This window comes from Erinaceus europaeus, chromosome 3 (assembly GCF_950295315.1).
Source record: "Erinaceus europaeus chromosome 3, mEriEur2.1, whole genome shotgun sequence".
NCBI lineage: Eukaryota > Metazoa > Chordata > Mammalia > Eulipotyphla > Erinaceidae > Erinaceus > Erinaceus europaeus.
The window spans coordinates 68,704,416-68,724,131 of record NC_080164.1 but is presented as its reverse complement, the minus strand read 5'-3'; the positions used below and the strand labels follow the sequence as shown (position 1 = coordinate 68,724,131).

The 19,716-nt window shown below is 39.0% G+C and overlaps 1 protein-coding gene across 30 annotated transcripts in view; it reads left to right on the top strand.

Annotated features, from left to right (window-relative positions):
* Nucleotides 1–19,716, top strand: part of MAP4K4 (mitogen-activated protein kinase kinase kinase kinase 4) — a 196,765-nt gene that overhangs the window by 7,780 nt on the left and 169,269 nt on the right. The window lies entirely within an intron of this gene.

The following is a 19,716-nucleotide window of genomic DNA, read 5'->3' as shown; positions in this document are numbered from 1 at the left end:
ACTGGGCAGTGGTGCACCTAGTTGAGCACACACATTACAATGTACCAGGATCTGGGTTCAAGCCCCCTTCTCCCCATCTGTGGGGGTTGTGGGAGAAAGCTTCATGAGCAGTGAAACAGTGCTGAAGATGTCTTGTCTCTCTTTCTCACTCTCTAGCTCCCCCTTCCCTCTCAATATCAAAAATATGAATAAGTTAAATAAAATATTTTAAAAAGGATGAAGGCTTTGGGGAAGCTCAGCCTCTTCCACTACATTGAAAGAAACTTTTGGTGCTGTGGTCTCTTTCTCTCTCTTTTTTTCTCTCTCTCTCTTTCTCTTCTGTTTGAAAAACCTGGCCCAGAGCAGTGAAACCCCAGTGATGACAGAGAGAGAGAAAAAAAAAAAATTCACTGGGAACTGTCAAATAGTGTAGGTATAAAACCTGAGTGAAAACCTAGTGGGGGGGGAGAAACCCCTTTCATATTATTATAAAATAATAGTAATAGTAAAAATACTTTTGTGACAATTTTTAGAATTGAAATGATTTTCAGTCACATTATGTTTTAAGATCAGTGTTGAGAAAAGCTCTCAAAAGTACATAGATATGTATGTGTGTATTAGTTGGTAGCCAACTAATTGTACTTGTACTTGCAAGTAATTCCTTTCAATAATTTTTCCAAACAAGATTTTTTTCCAGTAATTAAAATTATTTAAAAAAAATTTTTTTAAAAATATTTATACTTATTTTTCTCTTTTTGTTGTCCTTGTTTTATATTGTTGTTGATGTTATCCTTATCAGATAGGACAGAGAGAAATGGAGAAAGGAGGGGAAGACAGAGGGAGAGAAAGAGAGACACCCTGCAGACCTGCTTCACTGGCTGTGAAGTGACTCCCCTGCAGGTGGGGAGCCGGGGCTCGAACTGGGATCCTTACGCCGGGCCTTGCCCTTTGTACCACATGCGCTTAACCCGCTGTGCTACCTAAAATTAGTTTTTTATAATGCTATTCTCAATTACCAGTGTAATTAACATGAGATATAGTTAAAATTTAATTTGGAGTGGTCCAGGACTCTCAACCATGAGGTCTTGAGTCCTGTCCCCCGGCAGCACATGTACAGAGTGATGTCTGGTTCTTTCTCTCCTTTCTCATGAATAAATAAATAAATAAATAAATTCTTAAAAAACAAAAAACATTGATTTTTTTTTTTTACTTTTAAAAATTTATTTATAAAATAAAAATTAGAAAATATCGAGGCAGTGGCACACCTGGTTAAGTGCACACACTACAATGCACAAGGACGCAGGTTCAAGTCCCCGGTCCCCACCTGCAGGGGAAAGCTTCACAAGTGGTGAAGTAGGACTGCAGGTCTCTCTCTCTCTCTCTCTCCTTCTCTGTCTCTCCCTCCCCTCTCAATTTTTCTCTGTCTCTACCTAATAAGTAAATTAAAAAGATATATCAACAAAATCATAGGATAAGAGGGGGTAAAATTCCACACATTGCCCACCATCAGAGTTCCATATCCCATCCCCTCCACTGGAAGCTTTCCTGTTCTTTTTTTTTTTAAAGATTTTATTTATTTATTAATGAGAAACATAGGAAGAGAGAGAGCCAGACATCACTCTGGTACATGTGCTGCCGGGGATTGAACTCAGAACCTCATGCTTTAGAGTCCGATGCTTTATCCACTGTGCCAACTCCCGGACCACAGCTTTCCTGTTCTTTATCTCTCTGGGAGTATGGACCTAGGATCACACTGGGGTGCAGAAGGTGGAAGGTCTGGTGTCTGTAATTGCTTAAACATTGAATCTTTAAAATAACAACAACAACAATAATAATTTGGGGACAATCACTTGCTTATTAGGGGGTAGTGATTCCCAAGTATTTAACTTGTAGAAGATTTGGTTGCCAACTAATTTGTTCTACTAAAGTAGCAGTAATTGAATCATGTTAGAAGTTTTGAATTATGGAGGGATGTGTAGAAAGGGAGCAGAGAAGTCTAGGGTAATGTTATGTACTAGTGATTAGCATGTTGGGTGAATAGTATTTGGTTTCATAATGTTAAATGACTGTCCACCAGACAGAATATGCTATTCTCTTCTGATGTGTCTTCAGTAATAAAAGTCTGCTGGTATTAATCAGAAGACAGCTGATATGTTGGGAAGCACTAATTTGGGAGATGGCAGGATGGTAAGCTTCAGGATATTCCAGTTTTTTTCATTTTATTATTATTATTTTGGATTGTTCTTGGTACCTCATGCATATGCAGTTTTACTGATCCCTGGATGACTTCCTTTTTCTCTTTTCTCATTCAGGTAGAGACAGAGCAAAAGATAGAAAGAAACAGAGAAAGGGAGAGACACCACAGTACTCGAGTTCTCCTGTGTGGTGGAGGGGCTCAGATTTGGGCTGCCTGCATTGTAAAGTATGCATCCTATTCTGTGAGCTATTTATTCAGCCCTTTAAAAAAACCCCTGGGATCTTGGAGATTCTGGCATCTATGTAGCATTGTGAGGTGCTTGGGACTAAAGAGGGGAGACATGATGTAAAATGATTTAGTCACATGGAGATGGGGTGGTTTAATAGCACTTGGAGTATTTTTACTGAGGTAGCCTTGCAGGGATGAGGGAAGCAAAATATTTACCCTCAAGGAACTTAGGAAAGAAGGGTATGGAGACAGCTATGTTAACTATAAATCCTTTCTCTCAGACTCAAGTCCTCTATTCAGCACACTTGCATTAATATGCAAGGTTTCTCTGTGCTGTAAAGCACAGCACAGAAAAGTAGCTCGAAAATAGACATTCATATAATACCAGCCCAGGTGGTTTTTTTTTTTTAATTATTAAACTCAAAGAACATAGTGTTACTTTCAGATTGTTGTAAAAGTTTGTACATAGTTATTTTCAGTTTATGAAATGACATTGTGTGTCCCAGTAAGCACTAAGGGTTACTGAACTGGCAGGACTGAGTCTGCACAGGGCTCTTCATTAGCTCCTTGTAAGCTAGAGAAGGGGAGGCTACATCATTATCTGGCTACATCATTATCTACGTCCAGCAATTCTCTCTTCTTTGACAAGTAGGGACCAGATCACTGGCATCAACAACTTTGTGCTTAAGTTTCTCAAAGACTTTTCGTCTCTGGGGGCACTGTAACTTATCTCACATACGGCCGATGTCAAACTATTCGATTAGGTAATTAAGACTGACTTTACATTATGACTTTAAAACTTTATTTTTAACGTATCATAAAGAGCCTTAAGGATTTAATCAAAATTATGAATGCACATAGTTATAATCAAATGATAGTAAAACGTTCGTATTAAAATTTGGGAGTTGTCCTATTCCCCAGAGGCTTCTTGTTTCCAGAGCTTTTAGTTTTCTACATTTGACATTTACTGCCACATTTCAAAATTACATGCTTATATGCTCTTCATTCACTGATTTTACACTTTCTGTTGATTCCATGTATCAGTAGTTGTTGAACTACTAGTATAGTTTTTACGGTAATTGGAGATTTAACTCATATTGTCTCCTTTAAATAATAATTTTTTTGTTGTTGTTGTTCAACCCTATCATTTCTCTTTCTAGAAGTTCTGTTAGTGACTGCTTAGGGTGTTCCTCCCCCCCCCCCCCCCCCCCTTTGGTCTTCGCATAGACTTCACTGTTCCAGGCTGGCTTTTCCAGATAGAAAAAAGGAAAGAGTCTGAAGTGGGGTGGGTGGGAGAATACAGCACAGCACTGAAAGTTCCTCCAGTGCCATAAGGACTGGGCTCAAATTTGAGTCGCCTGCCTACCAGCACACTGTTCAGGTGAGCTATTTTGCCAGCCCTAGATTTGTTTTCTTTTATATTACTATAAAAACTATTTGGGTTTGTTTTTGTGTTCTGAGGTGTCCTTGATTTTATATTCCAATATTGTTACTGTATTTTTTAAGTATACTTTTAATTTGTCAGAGCAACCCTCTCTTTTTTATATACTTTTTTTAATATTTATTTTTTTATTCCCTTTTGTTGCCCTTGTTGTTTTATTGTTGTAGTTATTATTGTTGTCATCATTGTTGGATAGGACAGAGAGAATTGGAGAGAGGAGGGGAAGACAGAGAGGGGGAGAGAAAGATAGACACCTGCAGACCTACTTACCGCCTGTGAAGCGATTCCCCTGCAGGTGGGGAGCCGGGGCTCGAACCGGGATCCTTACTCTGGTCCTTGCTTGCGCAACCCTCTCTTTTATAACGGCATTGCTTCTTTCATGGAGGTAATAAATAATAAACCTTATCTCTTGAAGATAATGAGTATAGATTTTTCATTGGCTTTGTTGATTTTCTTGTCCCCCAGCCTTTTTCTCTTGTCTCCAGATTTCTTTTCCTGTATGTTTTGGTCTTTGCTTTTAATTGAGATTGACATTAAATACCTGGAGAGTAATAACTGCTCCTGTACTGGAAATGAGTCCAAGGCTCAGTGTAGTAGACAGGAGGTTGGTAACTGGTGGTCCTTCAGTGTTGGGAGGAGAGGTGATTATCAGTGCAGACTCATGTATGAGGGCCCCCACCCAGGTGTCTTAGTATTATAGGCCTTTCTTTGGAGCTGTTTCTCTTTAAGGAGAAAGCTCAGAGACTTTATACCTTGGGGATATACATGTGTTTATTGGAGTCTTGAAGTTTAGGGTAGAAGAAGACAGGGGTGGGAGGGGAGGGTCCCCACTTGCCCTTATCCTTGTTTGCAGCCCTGAGTCCCAGCACTTTGGCTCATGTCCTCTCATGTGAAGCATATCTTCTTCAGTTGCTTTAGTTACAAAACTCTGTGGTGTTTTATGGGTGTGCAATGATGAGGGATAGTTTGTTTCCAGACTCATATAAGAAAGGGGGCTTGAGGCATTTACCCTATAAGTTACCTACTCTGGTTTTAGCTCTTTAGTACGCCACTTGCTATCAGATGCTTCTAAATGATTTTCTCAGGGCTGTTTGGGACAAACTGTCTTGCTTTTGGTAACTTTCTCAGTAGACATTTGGCATTTAGTAGGAAATTTTCTTCTGCACTAAGCAAAATTTGTTTTTTCTCTGTCAAATGTGGCAAAACCAATAAGTTATCTACTATCATCTTTCCAATGTCCTTATTTTGATTGCCTTATAATCATTTTTAATGCAAAACTAACTCAGTTATATCTGCAATTATTGTTATTTTTTTCTTCTGCCACCAGGGCTATCACTGGGGCTCAGTGGTCATCTTTTCCTTTTAGAGTGAAAGAAAGAGCTGGAAGGTGGCGAGGGGAGAAGGAGGAGACAGTGCAGTACCCCTTTACCTTTTGAGAAGCCTCTCTCATACGGTTCTGGCATTGTCAAATCTGGGTTCTTGCACTTAGCAGTGTGTGCGCATGACCCAATGAACCACCAGCTGGCCTCTGTATCTTTGATTCTGAACTTAACTTTGCTCAGGTGTTAGCTTCTCTCCCAAGAGGAAGTAACAGTAACTGAAAACAACAGTGGGAATAAAACAGTTAACTTAGTACCCAATCTTTGTGCATGTAACTCGGGAGATACAAGCCTGGGGGTTGAAGGTAACCAAGATAAAATGCAGAGCAGTGTGGTGGTATGTATTACTTGACTATGTTTCTCTGAAGAAACCTACACAAGAAGTTTGTTTTTTAGGTTTTTCTTTTTCTTTTTTACCTCCCGGGTTATCACTGGGGTTTGGTGCTGGCACTGCAAACCCACTGCTGCTGGCGGCCATTTTTTTTTTCTTTTCCATTTTATTGGATAGGACAGAGAGAAACTGAGAGGAGGGGAGATAGGGAGAAAGAAAGACACCTGCAGACCTGCTTCACCACTTGTGAAGTGACTCCCCTGCAGGTGGGGAACCAGGGACTTGAGCTGAGATCTTTGCATTTTGTACTACATAGTACAAATATACCATTTAATAGTATAGTTCAATAGTACTGTTTAATGCGGTGTACCACCACCTGCCCCCCCTTTCCCTTTTTTAAATGAAGTTTTATTGAGGTGTATTGTTTTTATTTTGATAGTATTTAGTAAATCTACTGAATGGTTCAACCCTCATCACTAATCAGTACCAAAACACTGTCATTACCTCAGAAAGATCCCTTATGTTGTATAACTGTTTTAAAATTTGTTTTATTTACTTACTGTGGATAGAGACAAAGAGAAATTGAGAGGGAAGAGGAAGATAGGGAGAGAGAAAGAGAAGCTGACCTGAAGTTGGAGTCTGGGGTTTGAATCCAGGTCTTAGTACATTGTAATGTGTTCTACCAGATATGCCATTGCTTGGTCTCTGTTACTATTTAACTGTTGACCCTTGTTCTGGTCTAAAGCTTTAGACAACCTCTAACCAACAAATTCTTTTCTACAAATTAGCCTTTTTGAATATTTCCCATGATAGAATGATAGATTGGTTTCTGTCACTTTGTATAATGTCTTTGAGGCTAATCCATGCAGTGTGATGTTCCTTTTTTATTGCTGAATAGCTTTCCAGTGGATGATACATTTTGTCTCTCTGTTTATTAGTTGATGGACATTGCCGTTTGACTGATGTGAATAATGCAGTCAGCAGTTATTTTGGCTTGGCATCTGAGAAGCAATAGCACTGTACTTTAGCTACTTCCATGGAAGGGAGTAGCAAGATCGCGAGTCTGCCTGGGTATTACCATGGTTTAATTAGGAACCATTCACCTTCTGGTTCTGGTGACCTGTCTCTGCTTCCCCAGTGTTCTTACCTTGCCCAGTCTCATGATTAGTCGTCCCTGTGAGTTTACCATTTTAAAAACATTAATACAGTTTTTTTTTTATTGCTGTAAAGACAAACTTTTCACTCTCAGTGTGGTCACTGGTTTCAGGAACTAGACCAAACCAGTTTTTCCATCTCACTTTTTTTGGGTGATTCCATTGTGTAAAAGCCAGCCAGCCATTTGCCATGTGATGCTAAAGACAAGAGTTTTCCTTTATGCTAAGCAGAAACTATTGACTCACTGGATTAGAAACAAACAAACAAACCTGTTTTCTTTGCTAAGAAGGATACACATCAAGTCTAACATTTGCTATGTGATAGGAAAGAGTAAGATTACTCACTTGTATCAAATGTACCATTTTTAGTATTTTTCATCTTTTATTCTAAATTAATTTTATGACCTATTTATTCAGGATTTACTGCATTTGGACCAAATGTAGTTAAATATAATGTAAGAATATTTTGAACATTCTTGACCTTCTCAGCTTCATTATGGTAGTAATCAAATACTGATGATCAGAACCTTTCCCCCATCAGCTTTTCTGAGACATCCTGTGCATAATTATTGAGTAATTTTATGATGTTTCTATGTGGATGTCTCATCAAAGGCTGAATATTATCTGAGTTAGGACTATACATTCCAGGGACATAGGATTTATTGGGGGTCCTAAGTTAGGCAGTGACTAGAGTCTATGGTTGAGGATGTGCATTCAAATGGACAGTTCATTGAGAATATTCGCTCACCTGCTAGGACATGCTTTGAATTTGGGGCTTTTCTTGGTTTTAACTCAGCATATTACAGCATCTCTGTTCTCTCATTCATTATTATTATTTTTTAATTTTTATTTATCATTGGATAGAGACCGAGAGAAGTTGAGAGGGAAGTGGGAGGTAGACACTTGCAGCCCTACTTCACCACTTGTGAAGTTTTCCCCTTGCAGGTGGGGACCATGGGCTTGAACCCAGGTCCTTATGCACTGTAATGTGTCTACTTAACCAGGTGTTCTACCACCTGGCCTCCTCTCATTCATTCTTAAAACTTCCTCCCTTATGAATGTTCAGTTCTTTACTCTTCAATGATTTGAAGACCTTGAATATGTTTTATGTTTTGCTGTTTCTAGGTATTTTGAGCCTGCTGGGCTTCATTACTTTTACTCATTCATTTCTTAAGTATTTAATGAATGCACCTTATTTACTAGCAACCTTGTGAAACTGGTGGTAACAATGAGCAGTTAGTTTATGCTCTTTTGTGGGTACCTGGCAGTTTTTAAAAGGATATTATTTCAGATGGGGAAGAGCAGACCTTTGGAAATAGATAGCTATACCGATCAAGTAGACGTGCTACATACATTGTGACTTTAGAATTTCAATTCAGATTCTTTGAATGGGGGATAGATGCATGAGGAGCAGTGAGCAGCAGCTTGTTAAAATAAGGTGTTGAGCTGATGACTCATCCGTTATCTTGCTTACTAGAACTTTGTATGAAGATAGGTGGGTGTGTTCCATTGATTATGGTAATTGACCGTCTCCTTTCAGCTTGCCTTGAGCCATCTGTCTTGTAGGTCTTGTATCCCACATCTGCTGCTGTTTTGATGTTCATTGCTATTTTGAATGCCTGCATTCCTTAGGAGTTATCAGTTTATCTATTTATCACCCTGAACATCACCTGACAGAGAAGTCAGTTGGGTATGGAGCTGTCATCTGTCCTCTGACTGTATAGTATAGAAGATTTCCAATATCTGGACTATTTGGCAAATGAAAAACCCTCTTCTGCACATATAGGAGGTACTACCTAATTCACCTGCAAAATTTCAGAGTTTATGTAAGAAAAATGCATTAAAAGATGAAATATATATATATATATATATATATATATATATATATATATATATATATATTTAACTTTTGTTTATTTGATAGGACAGAGAGAAATTGAGAGGGGTTGGGGAGATGAAGTGGAAAGGGAGAAAGCCCCGCCTCACCACTCATGTACCCTGCAGTATTTGAACCTAGATCCTTGCACATGGTAACATGTGCTCTCAACCAGGTGTGTCACTGCCTAACCTCCAGTCCAGCCCATGTTAACTTCTTTGCCAAAAGTAACACTCCAGGGGTTTTTTTTTTTTTTTTTTCATTCATTATGGCTTCATTTTGAGACATCAGCGTGACAAATTTTGAAAATATCTTTCCCCTTTTGGAGGGTAGTTCAGAGTAGGATTTTAAATAAGTAATAAGTATAAAACTTTCTACTAAATTATTGATCCATTTAAAGTATTCAGGTTAGTTTAGTACATTCACAGAACTGATTACCATACCTACATTATAGCATACATTTCATTACTCCAAAATAGAAATCCCAAATCCTAATCCTGTCACTGCCTCCCCACTCCTATCACAGCCTTAGGCTCATATTATAATTTACCAATTTTGGAAATCTAATATAAATGGAATTAAACAATATATGTGCTTTATGACTGGCTTATTTCACCTAGTATATTTTCAAGATCTGTCCAAGCTGTAGTATATATTAGTGCTTTATTTTTTATTGCACATTAGCAGTAAATTATATGAATATGCCACAGGTTATCTGATGGGCATGTTGGTTCTTTCTATTTTTAGGTTGCTGGGAACAATGCTGCTATGAACATTTATGGACAAGATTTTATTATGGGCTGTGTTTTCCTTTCTCGGGTATATATCTAGGAGTGAAATTTTCACTCATATTCCAATTTTATGCCTAGGAATTGAGACAGTTTGAAAATTACTGGGTTGTTTTTCCAAAGCCACTATACGTCTTTACAGTCATATATTAGTATGAAATTTTACCTAAAGCAGTGTAAACCTTTACACTTAACATTGGTACACTCTTAGCAATACTTGTAGTAATTTATTTTTTAATTATAGCCATCCAGTGGTATCTCATTTTAGTAGTTTTGATTTGAATTTCTCTGATGACTAATGTGATTGAGTATCCTTTCATGTGATTGTTAACTTGGATAACTTTGGAGAAAAGGTAATTTCAGTTTCTTTTCTATTTTTGAGATTGTAGTATTAAAAAAAAAGAGTTGTCAGAGTTCTTTATTTTTTTTTCCCCCAGGGTTATCACTGGGGCTCAGTGCCAACACATTTTTTTCCATTTCATTGGATAGGACAGAGAGAAATTGAGAGGGGATGGGGAGATAGAGGAAGAGAGACAGCTACTGACCTGCTTCACTGCCTGTGAAGCTCCCCCTGCAGGTGGGGAGCTGGAGCTTGAACTGGTATCCTTGTGTGCTTCCTACTATGTACACTTAACTCGGTGCACCACTGCCTAGACCCCTCAGAATTCTTTATATATTTTAAATATTTTCTAGATATATGCCACCTATTATATGTAGTTATTTGTCTGTTTCTGCGGATTTTACTTTTTTAAAAAAATTTTTATTATCTTTATTTATTGGCTAGAGGCAACCAGAAATAGAGGGGGTGGGGATAAGTAGAGGGAGAGAGACAGAGAAGATACCTGCAGCCCTGCTTCACCACTCATGAAGCTCTTCTTGAAAGTGGGGACCGAGGGTTGAACCCAGCTACTTGTGCATTGTAACATGTGTGCTCAACCAGGTGCACCTCCACCCGACCCCTGGGTTTATTATTATTTTTATTGTTTTTATTTATTTATTGGATAGAGGCAGCCAGAAATTGAGAGGGAAGGGGGTGATAGAGGAGAGAGACACTTGCAGCCCTGCTTCACCACTTAGGAAGTTTTCCCCATGCAGACGGGGACCAGGGGCTTGAACATTGGTCCTTACACGTTGTAACATATGCTCAGCCAGGTGTGCCACCCCATGGCACCCTCTGGATGCCACTTTTTAACAATATACTTTGAAGCATTACAAGCTATTGATTTTGGTTAAGTCTAGTGTACCTACTTCTCTTGTTCCTTAGCTTTTACTGACGTATTTAAGAAACTGTTCCCTGAGCCAAGATCATGAAGACTTGCATCTAGGTTTTATAGTTTTGTATCTATTGCCAGTTATTGAAAGGATTATTCCTTTCTTTCCCTTTCTTTCTTTTTAAAGATTTTATTTATTTATTTATGATTTAGACAGGAGGTGAGAATCAGACATCACTCCAGTACATGTGCTGCCGGGGATCGAACTCAGAAGCTAATGCTTGATAGTCTTGCTTTACCCACTGTACCACCTCCCGTACCATGATTATTCTTTTTTTATTTTTTTTTAACCAGAGCACTGTTCAGCTCTGGCTTATGGTGATGCGGGGGCATGATTATTCTTATTTAGTTATTTTGCTACACTTGTCCAAAACTGATCTTAAATATGGAGATTTCTTTTTTCTTTTAAATTTTATTTATTTATCTTTGGGTAGAAACAGAAAAATTGAGAGGGTAAGGGGAGATGAAGAGGGAGAGACACAGAAGAGATAGCTGCAGCTTTACTTCACCACTTGTGAAGCTTTCCTCTTGCAGGTGGGGCTAGGGACTTGAACCTAGGTCCTTGCACACTGTAGTTTGTACTCTTAACCAGGTGCACTACTGCCTGGCCTGTGAAGCTTTCTTTAAACATAAAAAAAAAACTTGTTTATGAGAGAGAAGGAAAGAAGCAGTACTTCTCTGACCTATGCAGTGTCAGGAATTCAAGCCTGGGGCTTCGTAGTACAAGTCCTACTGAACCACTTCCCTAGTAGCTAAATGTCTTTTGTCTCTGAATTTGTTTTCTTTTTAAAATTCGGACTCTCTGTAATTCTCTTTAAAGGTTCTTTATGCCTGTCACACATCACTATCTTGATTAGTGTTGCTTTTTATTAAGTTTTTGAAGTTGATTATGGGTCCTCCAGCTTTGTTTTTCAGAATAGGAAAGCCTGGGCCCTTCAAATGTGTGTAAGAATCAATTGGATAGTATAACTGATTCAGAATCAGCCCTGTAAATGAATGACAGTATAGCACAGAAGAGGTAAGGGAAAAAAATCTAAGGAAAGGGAACAAAGCTAAGGTATTTAGATGTAAAGTAACTTTGCTTAGTATAAGAGGGACTGACCAACTTTTAATTCACCTTAGTGTTCTCTTATCACTGTTTTTCTTTCTTTCTTTTTTTGCCTCCAGGGTTATTGCTTGGGGCTCAGTGCCTGCACCATAAATCCACTGCTCCTGGAGGCCATCCCCTCCCCTTTTGTTGCCCTTGTTGTAGCCTTGTTGTGGTTGTTATTGTTGTTGTTGATGTTGTTAGTTGTTGGATAGGATAGAGAGAAATGGGGAGAGGAGGGGAAGACAGAGAATGGGAGAGAAAGATAAATACCTGCAGACCTGCTTCACTGTCTGTGAAGCAATTCCCCTGCAGGTGGGGAGCCAGGGGCTGGAACCGGGATCCTAAAGCTGGTCCTTGTGCTTTTGCGCTTTTGTTTGCTTAACCCGCTGTGCTACTGCCTGACGCCCTTATCACTGTTTTATTTGTCATTTTAATTCTTAGTCTTCCTTTTGTACTTTATTAAGGAATATTAAAGCTTTGGGTATTTTAGATTTAATTTGGGGAAGTTGAGATGGAGATAAAATGCTGATCTTTTACACCATCCTCATTATGTAAACAGGTGAAGTCATCATTGGTTGCAATGCATGTTCTGATTTACAGCCAGAAGTTAGGATTTTCCATCCATTTTTAGGGATAAGATTGTAATACAAAATGATACACAGGTCATACATTGCTTTAGTTTTGGGCACTCTGCTGCCTCAATTCATGTTTGACAAACTCAATCTGCTTTTCTTTTACTGTCTTCCTTCCTTCCTTCCTTCCTTCCTTCCTTTCTTTCTTTTTCTTTCTTTCTTTCTTTTTTGCCTCCAGGGTTATTGCTGGGGCTCAGTGCCTGGACCATGAATCCACTGCTCCTGGAGGCCATTTCTTCCCCCTTTTGTTGCCCTTGTAGCTTTGTTGTGGTTATTATTGTTGTTGTTGATATCGTTCATTGCTGGATAGGACAGAGAGAAATGAAGAGAAGGGGAAGACAGAGGGGGAGAGAAAGACACCTGCAGACCTGCTTCACTGCCTGTTAAGCGACTCCCCTGCAGGTGGGGAGCTGGGGCTTGAACCAGGATCCTTGAGCCAGTCCTTGCGCTTTGTGCCAGTGTGCTCAACCTGCTGCGCTACCGCCTGACCCCTTCAATCTGCTTTTCTTAGCCCAGCAGGAAATGAGAGTAGACTTTGGGTTAGAGGAAGTCATGCATCCTCAGCTTTGAGTTTGTGGACTGCTCATTGGTTGTTTAGGAGAGTAAGTGATGTTTATTTCCTTCCCCAAAATGCTGATTATGAAGGGGGAAATGAGAACTCTGAAGGTAAACTGACTAGATCTAGAAGATGAAGTTTGAAGATGTTTCTGTTCTTGAGTTGAATAAAACAAAGGGTGGGATTTGAGGTATAAGTTTTGAAGTTAATACAGTAGCTCTTATTTTCTTTATAGGGAAAAGAATACTACTGGTTTTAGTTAGTCTATTATTTAAAAAAATTCATAATCATCTTGTTAGAGGAATAGCTGACATGGACTGTTACTGGGTGATTTCAGACTTTGTGGTTGGGCACAGGGGAAATGTCTGGAATATACCACTTTGAGAGCTGAGGGTATTCTCTCAAAGAATGGTTTTGAAAAAAAATCAAGATGTGTTAAAATCACTGAGATCCACTAGTCTTTAATAATGTAATTATATAACCAGTGGAAATAGAGAGGTTGAAGACTCAGAAGAAATTCTAACATTGGAAACAGAACTGATTTGTGGGTATTTTGGAACCAATGTGCTTTATTTGAATTAGTTAAGAGAATGGCACCTTGACAGTGTATTAAAAAAATAATAGTTATCAAAAAAATAAATGCTGACTGCATGAGATTTTTCATATACATCCATTCAACTTTTATCCTTATTATATGTATTCATAGAAAGGTTATAAGCTTTTTTCTCCACAGTTACTGGCGTGTAAGTAGTGAGAAAGGGTTTTTAGATCTTTCAGCCTTCACTTTTGAATTTAGCACTTAGCTGTTTGCCAGACTGTTTTGACAGATTGAGTTGATAGGCAAAATATAAAGAGGCATTGAGAAGCTAGCAGAATTGGGTTTCTGGATGATAATGAGAAAAGGAACTGGTGTTAGAGGCTAAGAAGCAAATGAGGCCCAGGAAGTGGTGCAGTGGGTAAATCATTGGTTTCTAAAGCATGAGGTCCCAAGTACCGTCCCTGGCATCTCATGTGCCAGCATAATGCTCTGGTTCTTACTCATTACTACTAAACACATACAACTTTAAAAAAAGTCTAATTTGGGGGACTTCAATTTGACATGTGAAGATACATATGTGTGTGTGTGTGTATTTTAACTTATTTTAATTTTACCAGAGCACTTCCATGTATATATATATTTGTGTGTGTGTGTGTATTTTAATTTATTTTTATTTTACCAGAGCACTGCCATGTGAATATATATATGTGTGTGTGTATTTTAATTTATTTTTATTTCACCAGAGCACTGCCTTATGGTGGTGCAGGGGATTGAACCTGGGACTTTGGAGCCTCAGGCCTGACAGTCTTTTTGCATGACCATTATGCTATAGAACCCCCCCTTTTTTTCTTCTTTTTTCTAAGATAGCAAAGGATACAGAAGTTGTAGGTCATGAAGTTTTGCTTTCTTTGCCTGTCTCTTTGTTTTAAATACAATTCATTGTACTTGAATCAGCTGAGCTTTTTAATATACAGATTTTGACTCAGCAGGTCAGAGATAGTGACTAAAATTCTACATTCCTAATATGCACCCTGGTGATGTTAAAGTGATTTCACACTTTAAACTTTAAGACCTAGGTGAGCAAGGAAATTAGATCAGGGAATGTTTGTCATTAGCAGCTGATTTAGACATTTTGTTGGAGCATAGTGGTTAAGGTGGCTTATTGGGGCTACCGCCGTCATTGTGGTTTAAGGTTTCTGGACTATCTGTACATTCAAAATTGATAGTTTCTGAGAATCACAGGGTACATATGCAGAGACTTTGGAGATTAGTGTAGGTGAGGAATTTTGTGAGTGTTAGAAATAACTTTACCTGCTCACCCCAAGAATGGACTTGAGAGACTTGAGAAAGGCAGGAATTGAGATAGTTTATTAGGTTCTACAGAATTACTCGCCAGGCCAACCTGGGTCCACCATGTTGGCATACATTGGCCAGAGGCCACAACCAAGTATTTATTTCAAAAAGCTGGTTTGAAACTGCCATGTTCTCTATGGATTGGATACACAGATTCACCATCTTAACACAGCTGGCTAAGGGGGGGGGGGTTCGCTGTCTTTTTAAGGTTAGGGGCCTGGATTAACCTACTAGACCCAATTCACATAGTTCTGTGAGATTCTTTAGCATATGGATATTTTAGATTACAGTTCAGTTATTTCTACAGTGATTTGTCAGTAGGTCCCCAGGCAGGAACTCTTTTTCTGGAAGGCCCTTGGGGGTGGGGTGGGGTGTGAACCATTAAGATAACAAACACATGGTCCTATTTTGATTCAAGTATTCTTATATGACCATGTCAGGACTACTGTCACAGATTGGGGTCTTTCCCCTCTCCCTATCTTCTAGTGCATTAGAAACTTTTTTTTTTTTTTTTTTTTTTACTTATTTATATTTAGTCAGTGTGGTGTCATGGAATACATTTAGGGCCTTGTCCATTGTGCATGCTCTCCATTACTGAGCCACCTGGGTCCAGTTTTTCTGTTGTTTATGAGGGGAAGAAGGAAAGGGAGAGACACCATAGCACCGCTCCACCATTTCTGGAGTTCTACCTGTCTTTGAAACACAAACTCTCCTACATGTGAAACCCATGAACTGCGTTCCCCACTTTTGTTGCTTTTATGGTTTGTGAAGACTTCTCACAAATATGACTTCAGAGTAATTTTACTAGAGGGTATTTGCTGTGCTAGCTTTGCGGGAGAGAGGATCCAGGAACTCATGGTGGAGCGGGAACGCAATGCAATGCCTTTATTGATCAGAGACGATGCTTTTTCTGTCTTAGAAACCAGAAGTGGCAAATCGGAAAAGGAAATTGCTAGGAAAGGGGGTGGAGAAAAGAGCACCAAGGTAGAAAGCTTCCATAGCAGCTATTCCGAAGGTTCTAACCAGTGGGATTAAACCAATACCCTGCAGGCACAGTGGGTCTCAGGCAAAACAATGATTATGTAAATAGACTGCAGCATCAAGCAATGCAGGGGACCTGGTGTAATGCCCAACAGGTATTTACTAGAGGATATAGTTGTACTGTTTAGGGAGGAATCGACTTTTTAGGCTAAGTGCTTAATGGGTGTCAGAATTTTTCTATTACCCATTTTTCCCCCCTGTATTCTGCATAATCAGACATCGACATTGAGGAGGATCAATTACTTGAGGAGGGTTCTCCTAATATTTGTCTGCCTAGTATGAACTAATGCATAGCATTTTATTATAAACAGTTAAAGTCAGTCTGGGATAGAGTTGCTGAGCATGTTTAATTGTATTTAGTAATGGTAAGAAAACAGACTATGGATAATAACGGCATGTACACTAGGTGGATTATGATATTTGCACAAATTCTGGAAGACTGTCATTCTTTTTGTGTGAAGGCAGGCTTAGCCTGTACGCTTGTACTGCTTATGTGCCTTGTGTAGCTTAGACCCCAGGCTAGTCACCCAGCAACTAATGCTATAGGTTTGCACGTTAGATGGTCAGGGAGGGAAGTGACTTCATTGGAAGAGTGCCTGCATGCTTTGCATGCATTTGGCCTCTAGCTGAATCCCTGACAGTGCACATGATGGGGCAATGCTCTTGTGTACCTTTTTCTCTTCATAAAAGAAACTGGGAAATAATATTTTGAAGGTTCAAATTTTTATTTTAAAGTTCTTTGTTGCCAGCTTTGTTTTGTGAGAAATTGAGAAGAAATCATAAACTGACCTGTTGGTGTTAAGTGATCCCCTAAATCACAGAACCTGAGAAGGAGCTTTCTGCCTAGATTCGGAAACTGGTGTACACCAGAGCACCTCTGGCCAGTTCTTGGCAAATTCCTGGAGACCTGAGCTCATGGCCACCCATTATTTATATCACTCAAGAGTTCGAAAGGTCACCTCACATTTTCTTCTTTTTAACTTCTGCCCCAGGCAGTGGTGACTAACTAGATAATGAAGACCTCACTTACGTTCCCCTAAGGCAACTTGGCTTTAGACTGAGCACCTCTCATCTGTACAGCTGTCTTTTTATGTTTGATACATCTGTTTTTGGTTGACATGATACTGTGCCTTTGTTATAGTTTGATAACCTGTTAAATAGTGGTGTTTAGGAATGCCTGTGCTTACCAACCTGTTTTCAGTGTAGTTGTTAAGTTTGCTTGCCAGGGTTGGGGAAACAGCATAATGGTTTCTATGCCAGAGGCTCTTAAAGTCCCATGTTCAGTTCCCAGCACCACCATAAGCCAGAGCTGAGCAGTTCTCTGGTTTACCTCTTGGTGTATATTTTTCTCTTGGTATCTCTTTCATTAAAACATAAATAAATCAAAAAGTTTTTTTCTTGCCAGATTGTGAATGTTAGAACAGTTCTAAAGGACTAGTATTTCAAGTGAAGCTGTGAGGCAGAGACAGAACCTTAGGGAACTAGGAGGGATTGCCTTCAGTGCTTCAGTGATAGAATCATTATCTCACTGGACATTAAAGAATCATAGATTCTTTTTCTACAAAAGAAAGGGATGGGTCAGTGTGGGTTCATTCAAGTAAAATCTTGAGTAATTTTACCAGGCAACTCTTTTTGGATTCTCTAGTTTATTTTGGGTTCTCTGGTATATTGAGATTTATAGGGCACCTGGTGCTCAAGTGTATCTCAGATAGTGTTGTAAGCGTAGATTGTCTTCTTGGCTTGCCGTCACTACCACGTTTCCCGCTTTCAGAAGATTCTCTCTTTGGAGGGAGTGAAGCAACAGCAGCTTTGGGTCTAGAATTCAATAGTTTTCTTCCAGTGGTGATAGATTTAATTTGAGAGATTACAAAACAAACTCAGTGTGTTACCATACCCAGATTACAGATGAGACCCAGGGCTAAAGCCCACCCCCCAGCCTCTCATTCCGGAAGTCACTCTGCTAATCAGATTTGGGAAATACCAGTTTAATAGGGATTTGATTCTTTTAAACAGTTACTATTTATGTATGAAATAATACACGTCTGGGATTTGCTTCAAAGAGAGGAGGGTGGGTTGGAGTGAAGATGAAATAGGATCAAAGACTGTGGGCCTAGGTGGTGGCTTCCCAGGTAGAGGGGGAATTATCATGTGAGAGGATCCCACTTAAAGCCATAGTCCCCACCTGCAGATGGGAAACTTAAAGCATAATGTACATTTAAGTGTTACAAAATCAGTCTCTCTCTCTTTCTCACTCTCGCTTGCCACTCTCTCTCTCTCCCCCCTCCCTTATATATACACACATACATGTATATTTTGATAGCCATTGAAACTGGTGCTGGACGTATGGGGTTTCTCTGCTCTGGGATGTATATGAAAGTTATGTAGTCAAAGGGAAGGTTTAATAAACTTTTTTGAAACCATTGGCTCTTGCTTTCTGTTTATTTTGTAATCACAAAAGCTAAATGGTGAAATATGTACCTTATTCATTTCATCTAAGACTTTCTTAGTTAGATCCCATGGATAATCAGTCTTTCCCCTAGCTCTTTCCTGAGTCTTCATGCAAGCACACTAGAGCTGCTAGATAGTGCCTAAAAGTGTACTGAGAAAACAAAACCAAAACTTTTCATCACTGTTTTGACTTAAAGGTAACTTAAAGATAACTTGAAATGAGATACTCCCTCCCACACTGTTCCTGTGCCAAAATCAGTGTTTCAGTACAGTTGGGTGTGAAAGGGAAGCATTGTGGTGTTGACTTGGGGAGGAGCCGGGACCCCTGTGGTCATTGATGTTCATATATGCCATTCAGTGTCCTGCAGGACCTGGTAGTTTATGTTGTAGGTTTCATCATTTTAATACTGGCTTCTTATAGTCTATTCCTTTGTGTTCACCATATATTTATATTCATGGGAAAATCTAGTTACCTTCATTAATGTACTGAATGTCCATTGACCTGTATAGAGAATCCTTGATCTATCTTTCTTTCTCTTTCTCTTTCTGTCTCGCTCTCTTTCTTCTTTCTTTCTTTCTTTCTTTCTTTCTTTCTTTCTTTCTCCTTCCTTCCTTCCTTCCTTCCTTCCTTCCTTCCTTCCTTCCTTCCTTCCTTCCTTCCTTGTTTCTTTCTTTCCTTTACTCTTTCCCTTCTTCCTTCCTTCCCTCTTCCTCCCTCCCTTTTGAGTGTCTCTAGAATTAACTTGACTCTGACTTGGGACAGTTCACTCAGGCATCAAAATAAACCAATTATATCAGTTTATTTGTAGAAAGTTATGAATTTACAAATTTTGACATGCTAGGAAGATGGCTCAGCTGCCCGAGTGCATTTCTTGCATGCGTGAGGATTTGAGTTCCATGTCTGGCACTGCAAATGAAATTATATCTTGAGACTGGGGTAAAGTAAATGATTTTTTATCATGAATCTGACACTGTTCCCTGTTCCTATTTTTTTACTCAGGATTCCTTATAAGTAAGTTTTGGTTTCTGATAGATTTGCGTCCCCACTCCCAGTGATGACTGAAGAAAATTATTAAAAGTCCAATTACCTAGTGTCTACTTACCAGTGTCATGAATCTGCCTTTTAATTTTAAAGTATTCTATGAAATTTGGGAGGGGAAGGAAGCTGGTTCTGTAATTTTCTTTGTTAATGTATACAGTAAAGCCAGGACTGAGAATAAGTATAGAATTTTTATATAATCTATTATTGTTAAATCTGCTAGGAGATAAGATGTACTTGGAAAGCTCAAAAAAGTAGCTGGTGTAAATTGATTGAAGTCTTACTGCTGAAGTAGTCCATATGCTTTCCTTTCATACACTTTGTAGAACTTATTTAACACTGTCGAGTTAAATAAGAACTTATTTAACATGTCGA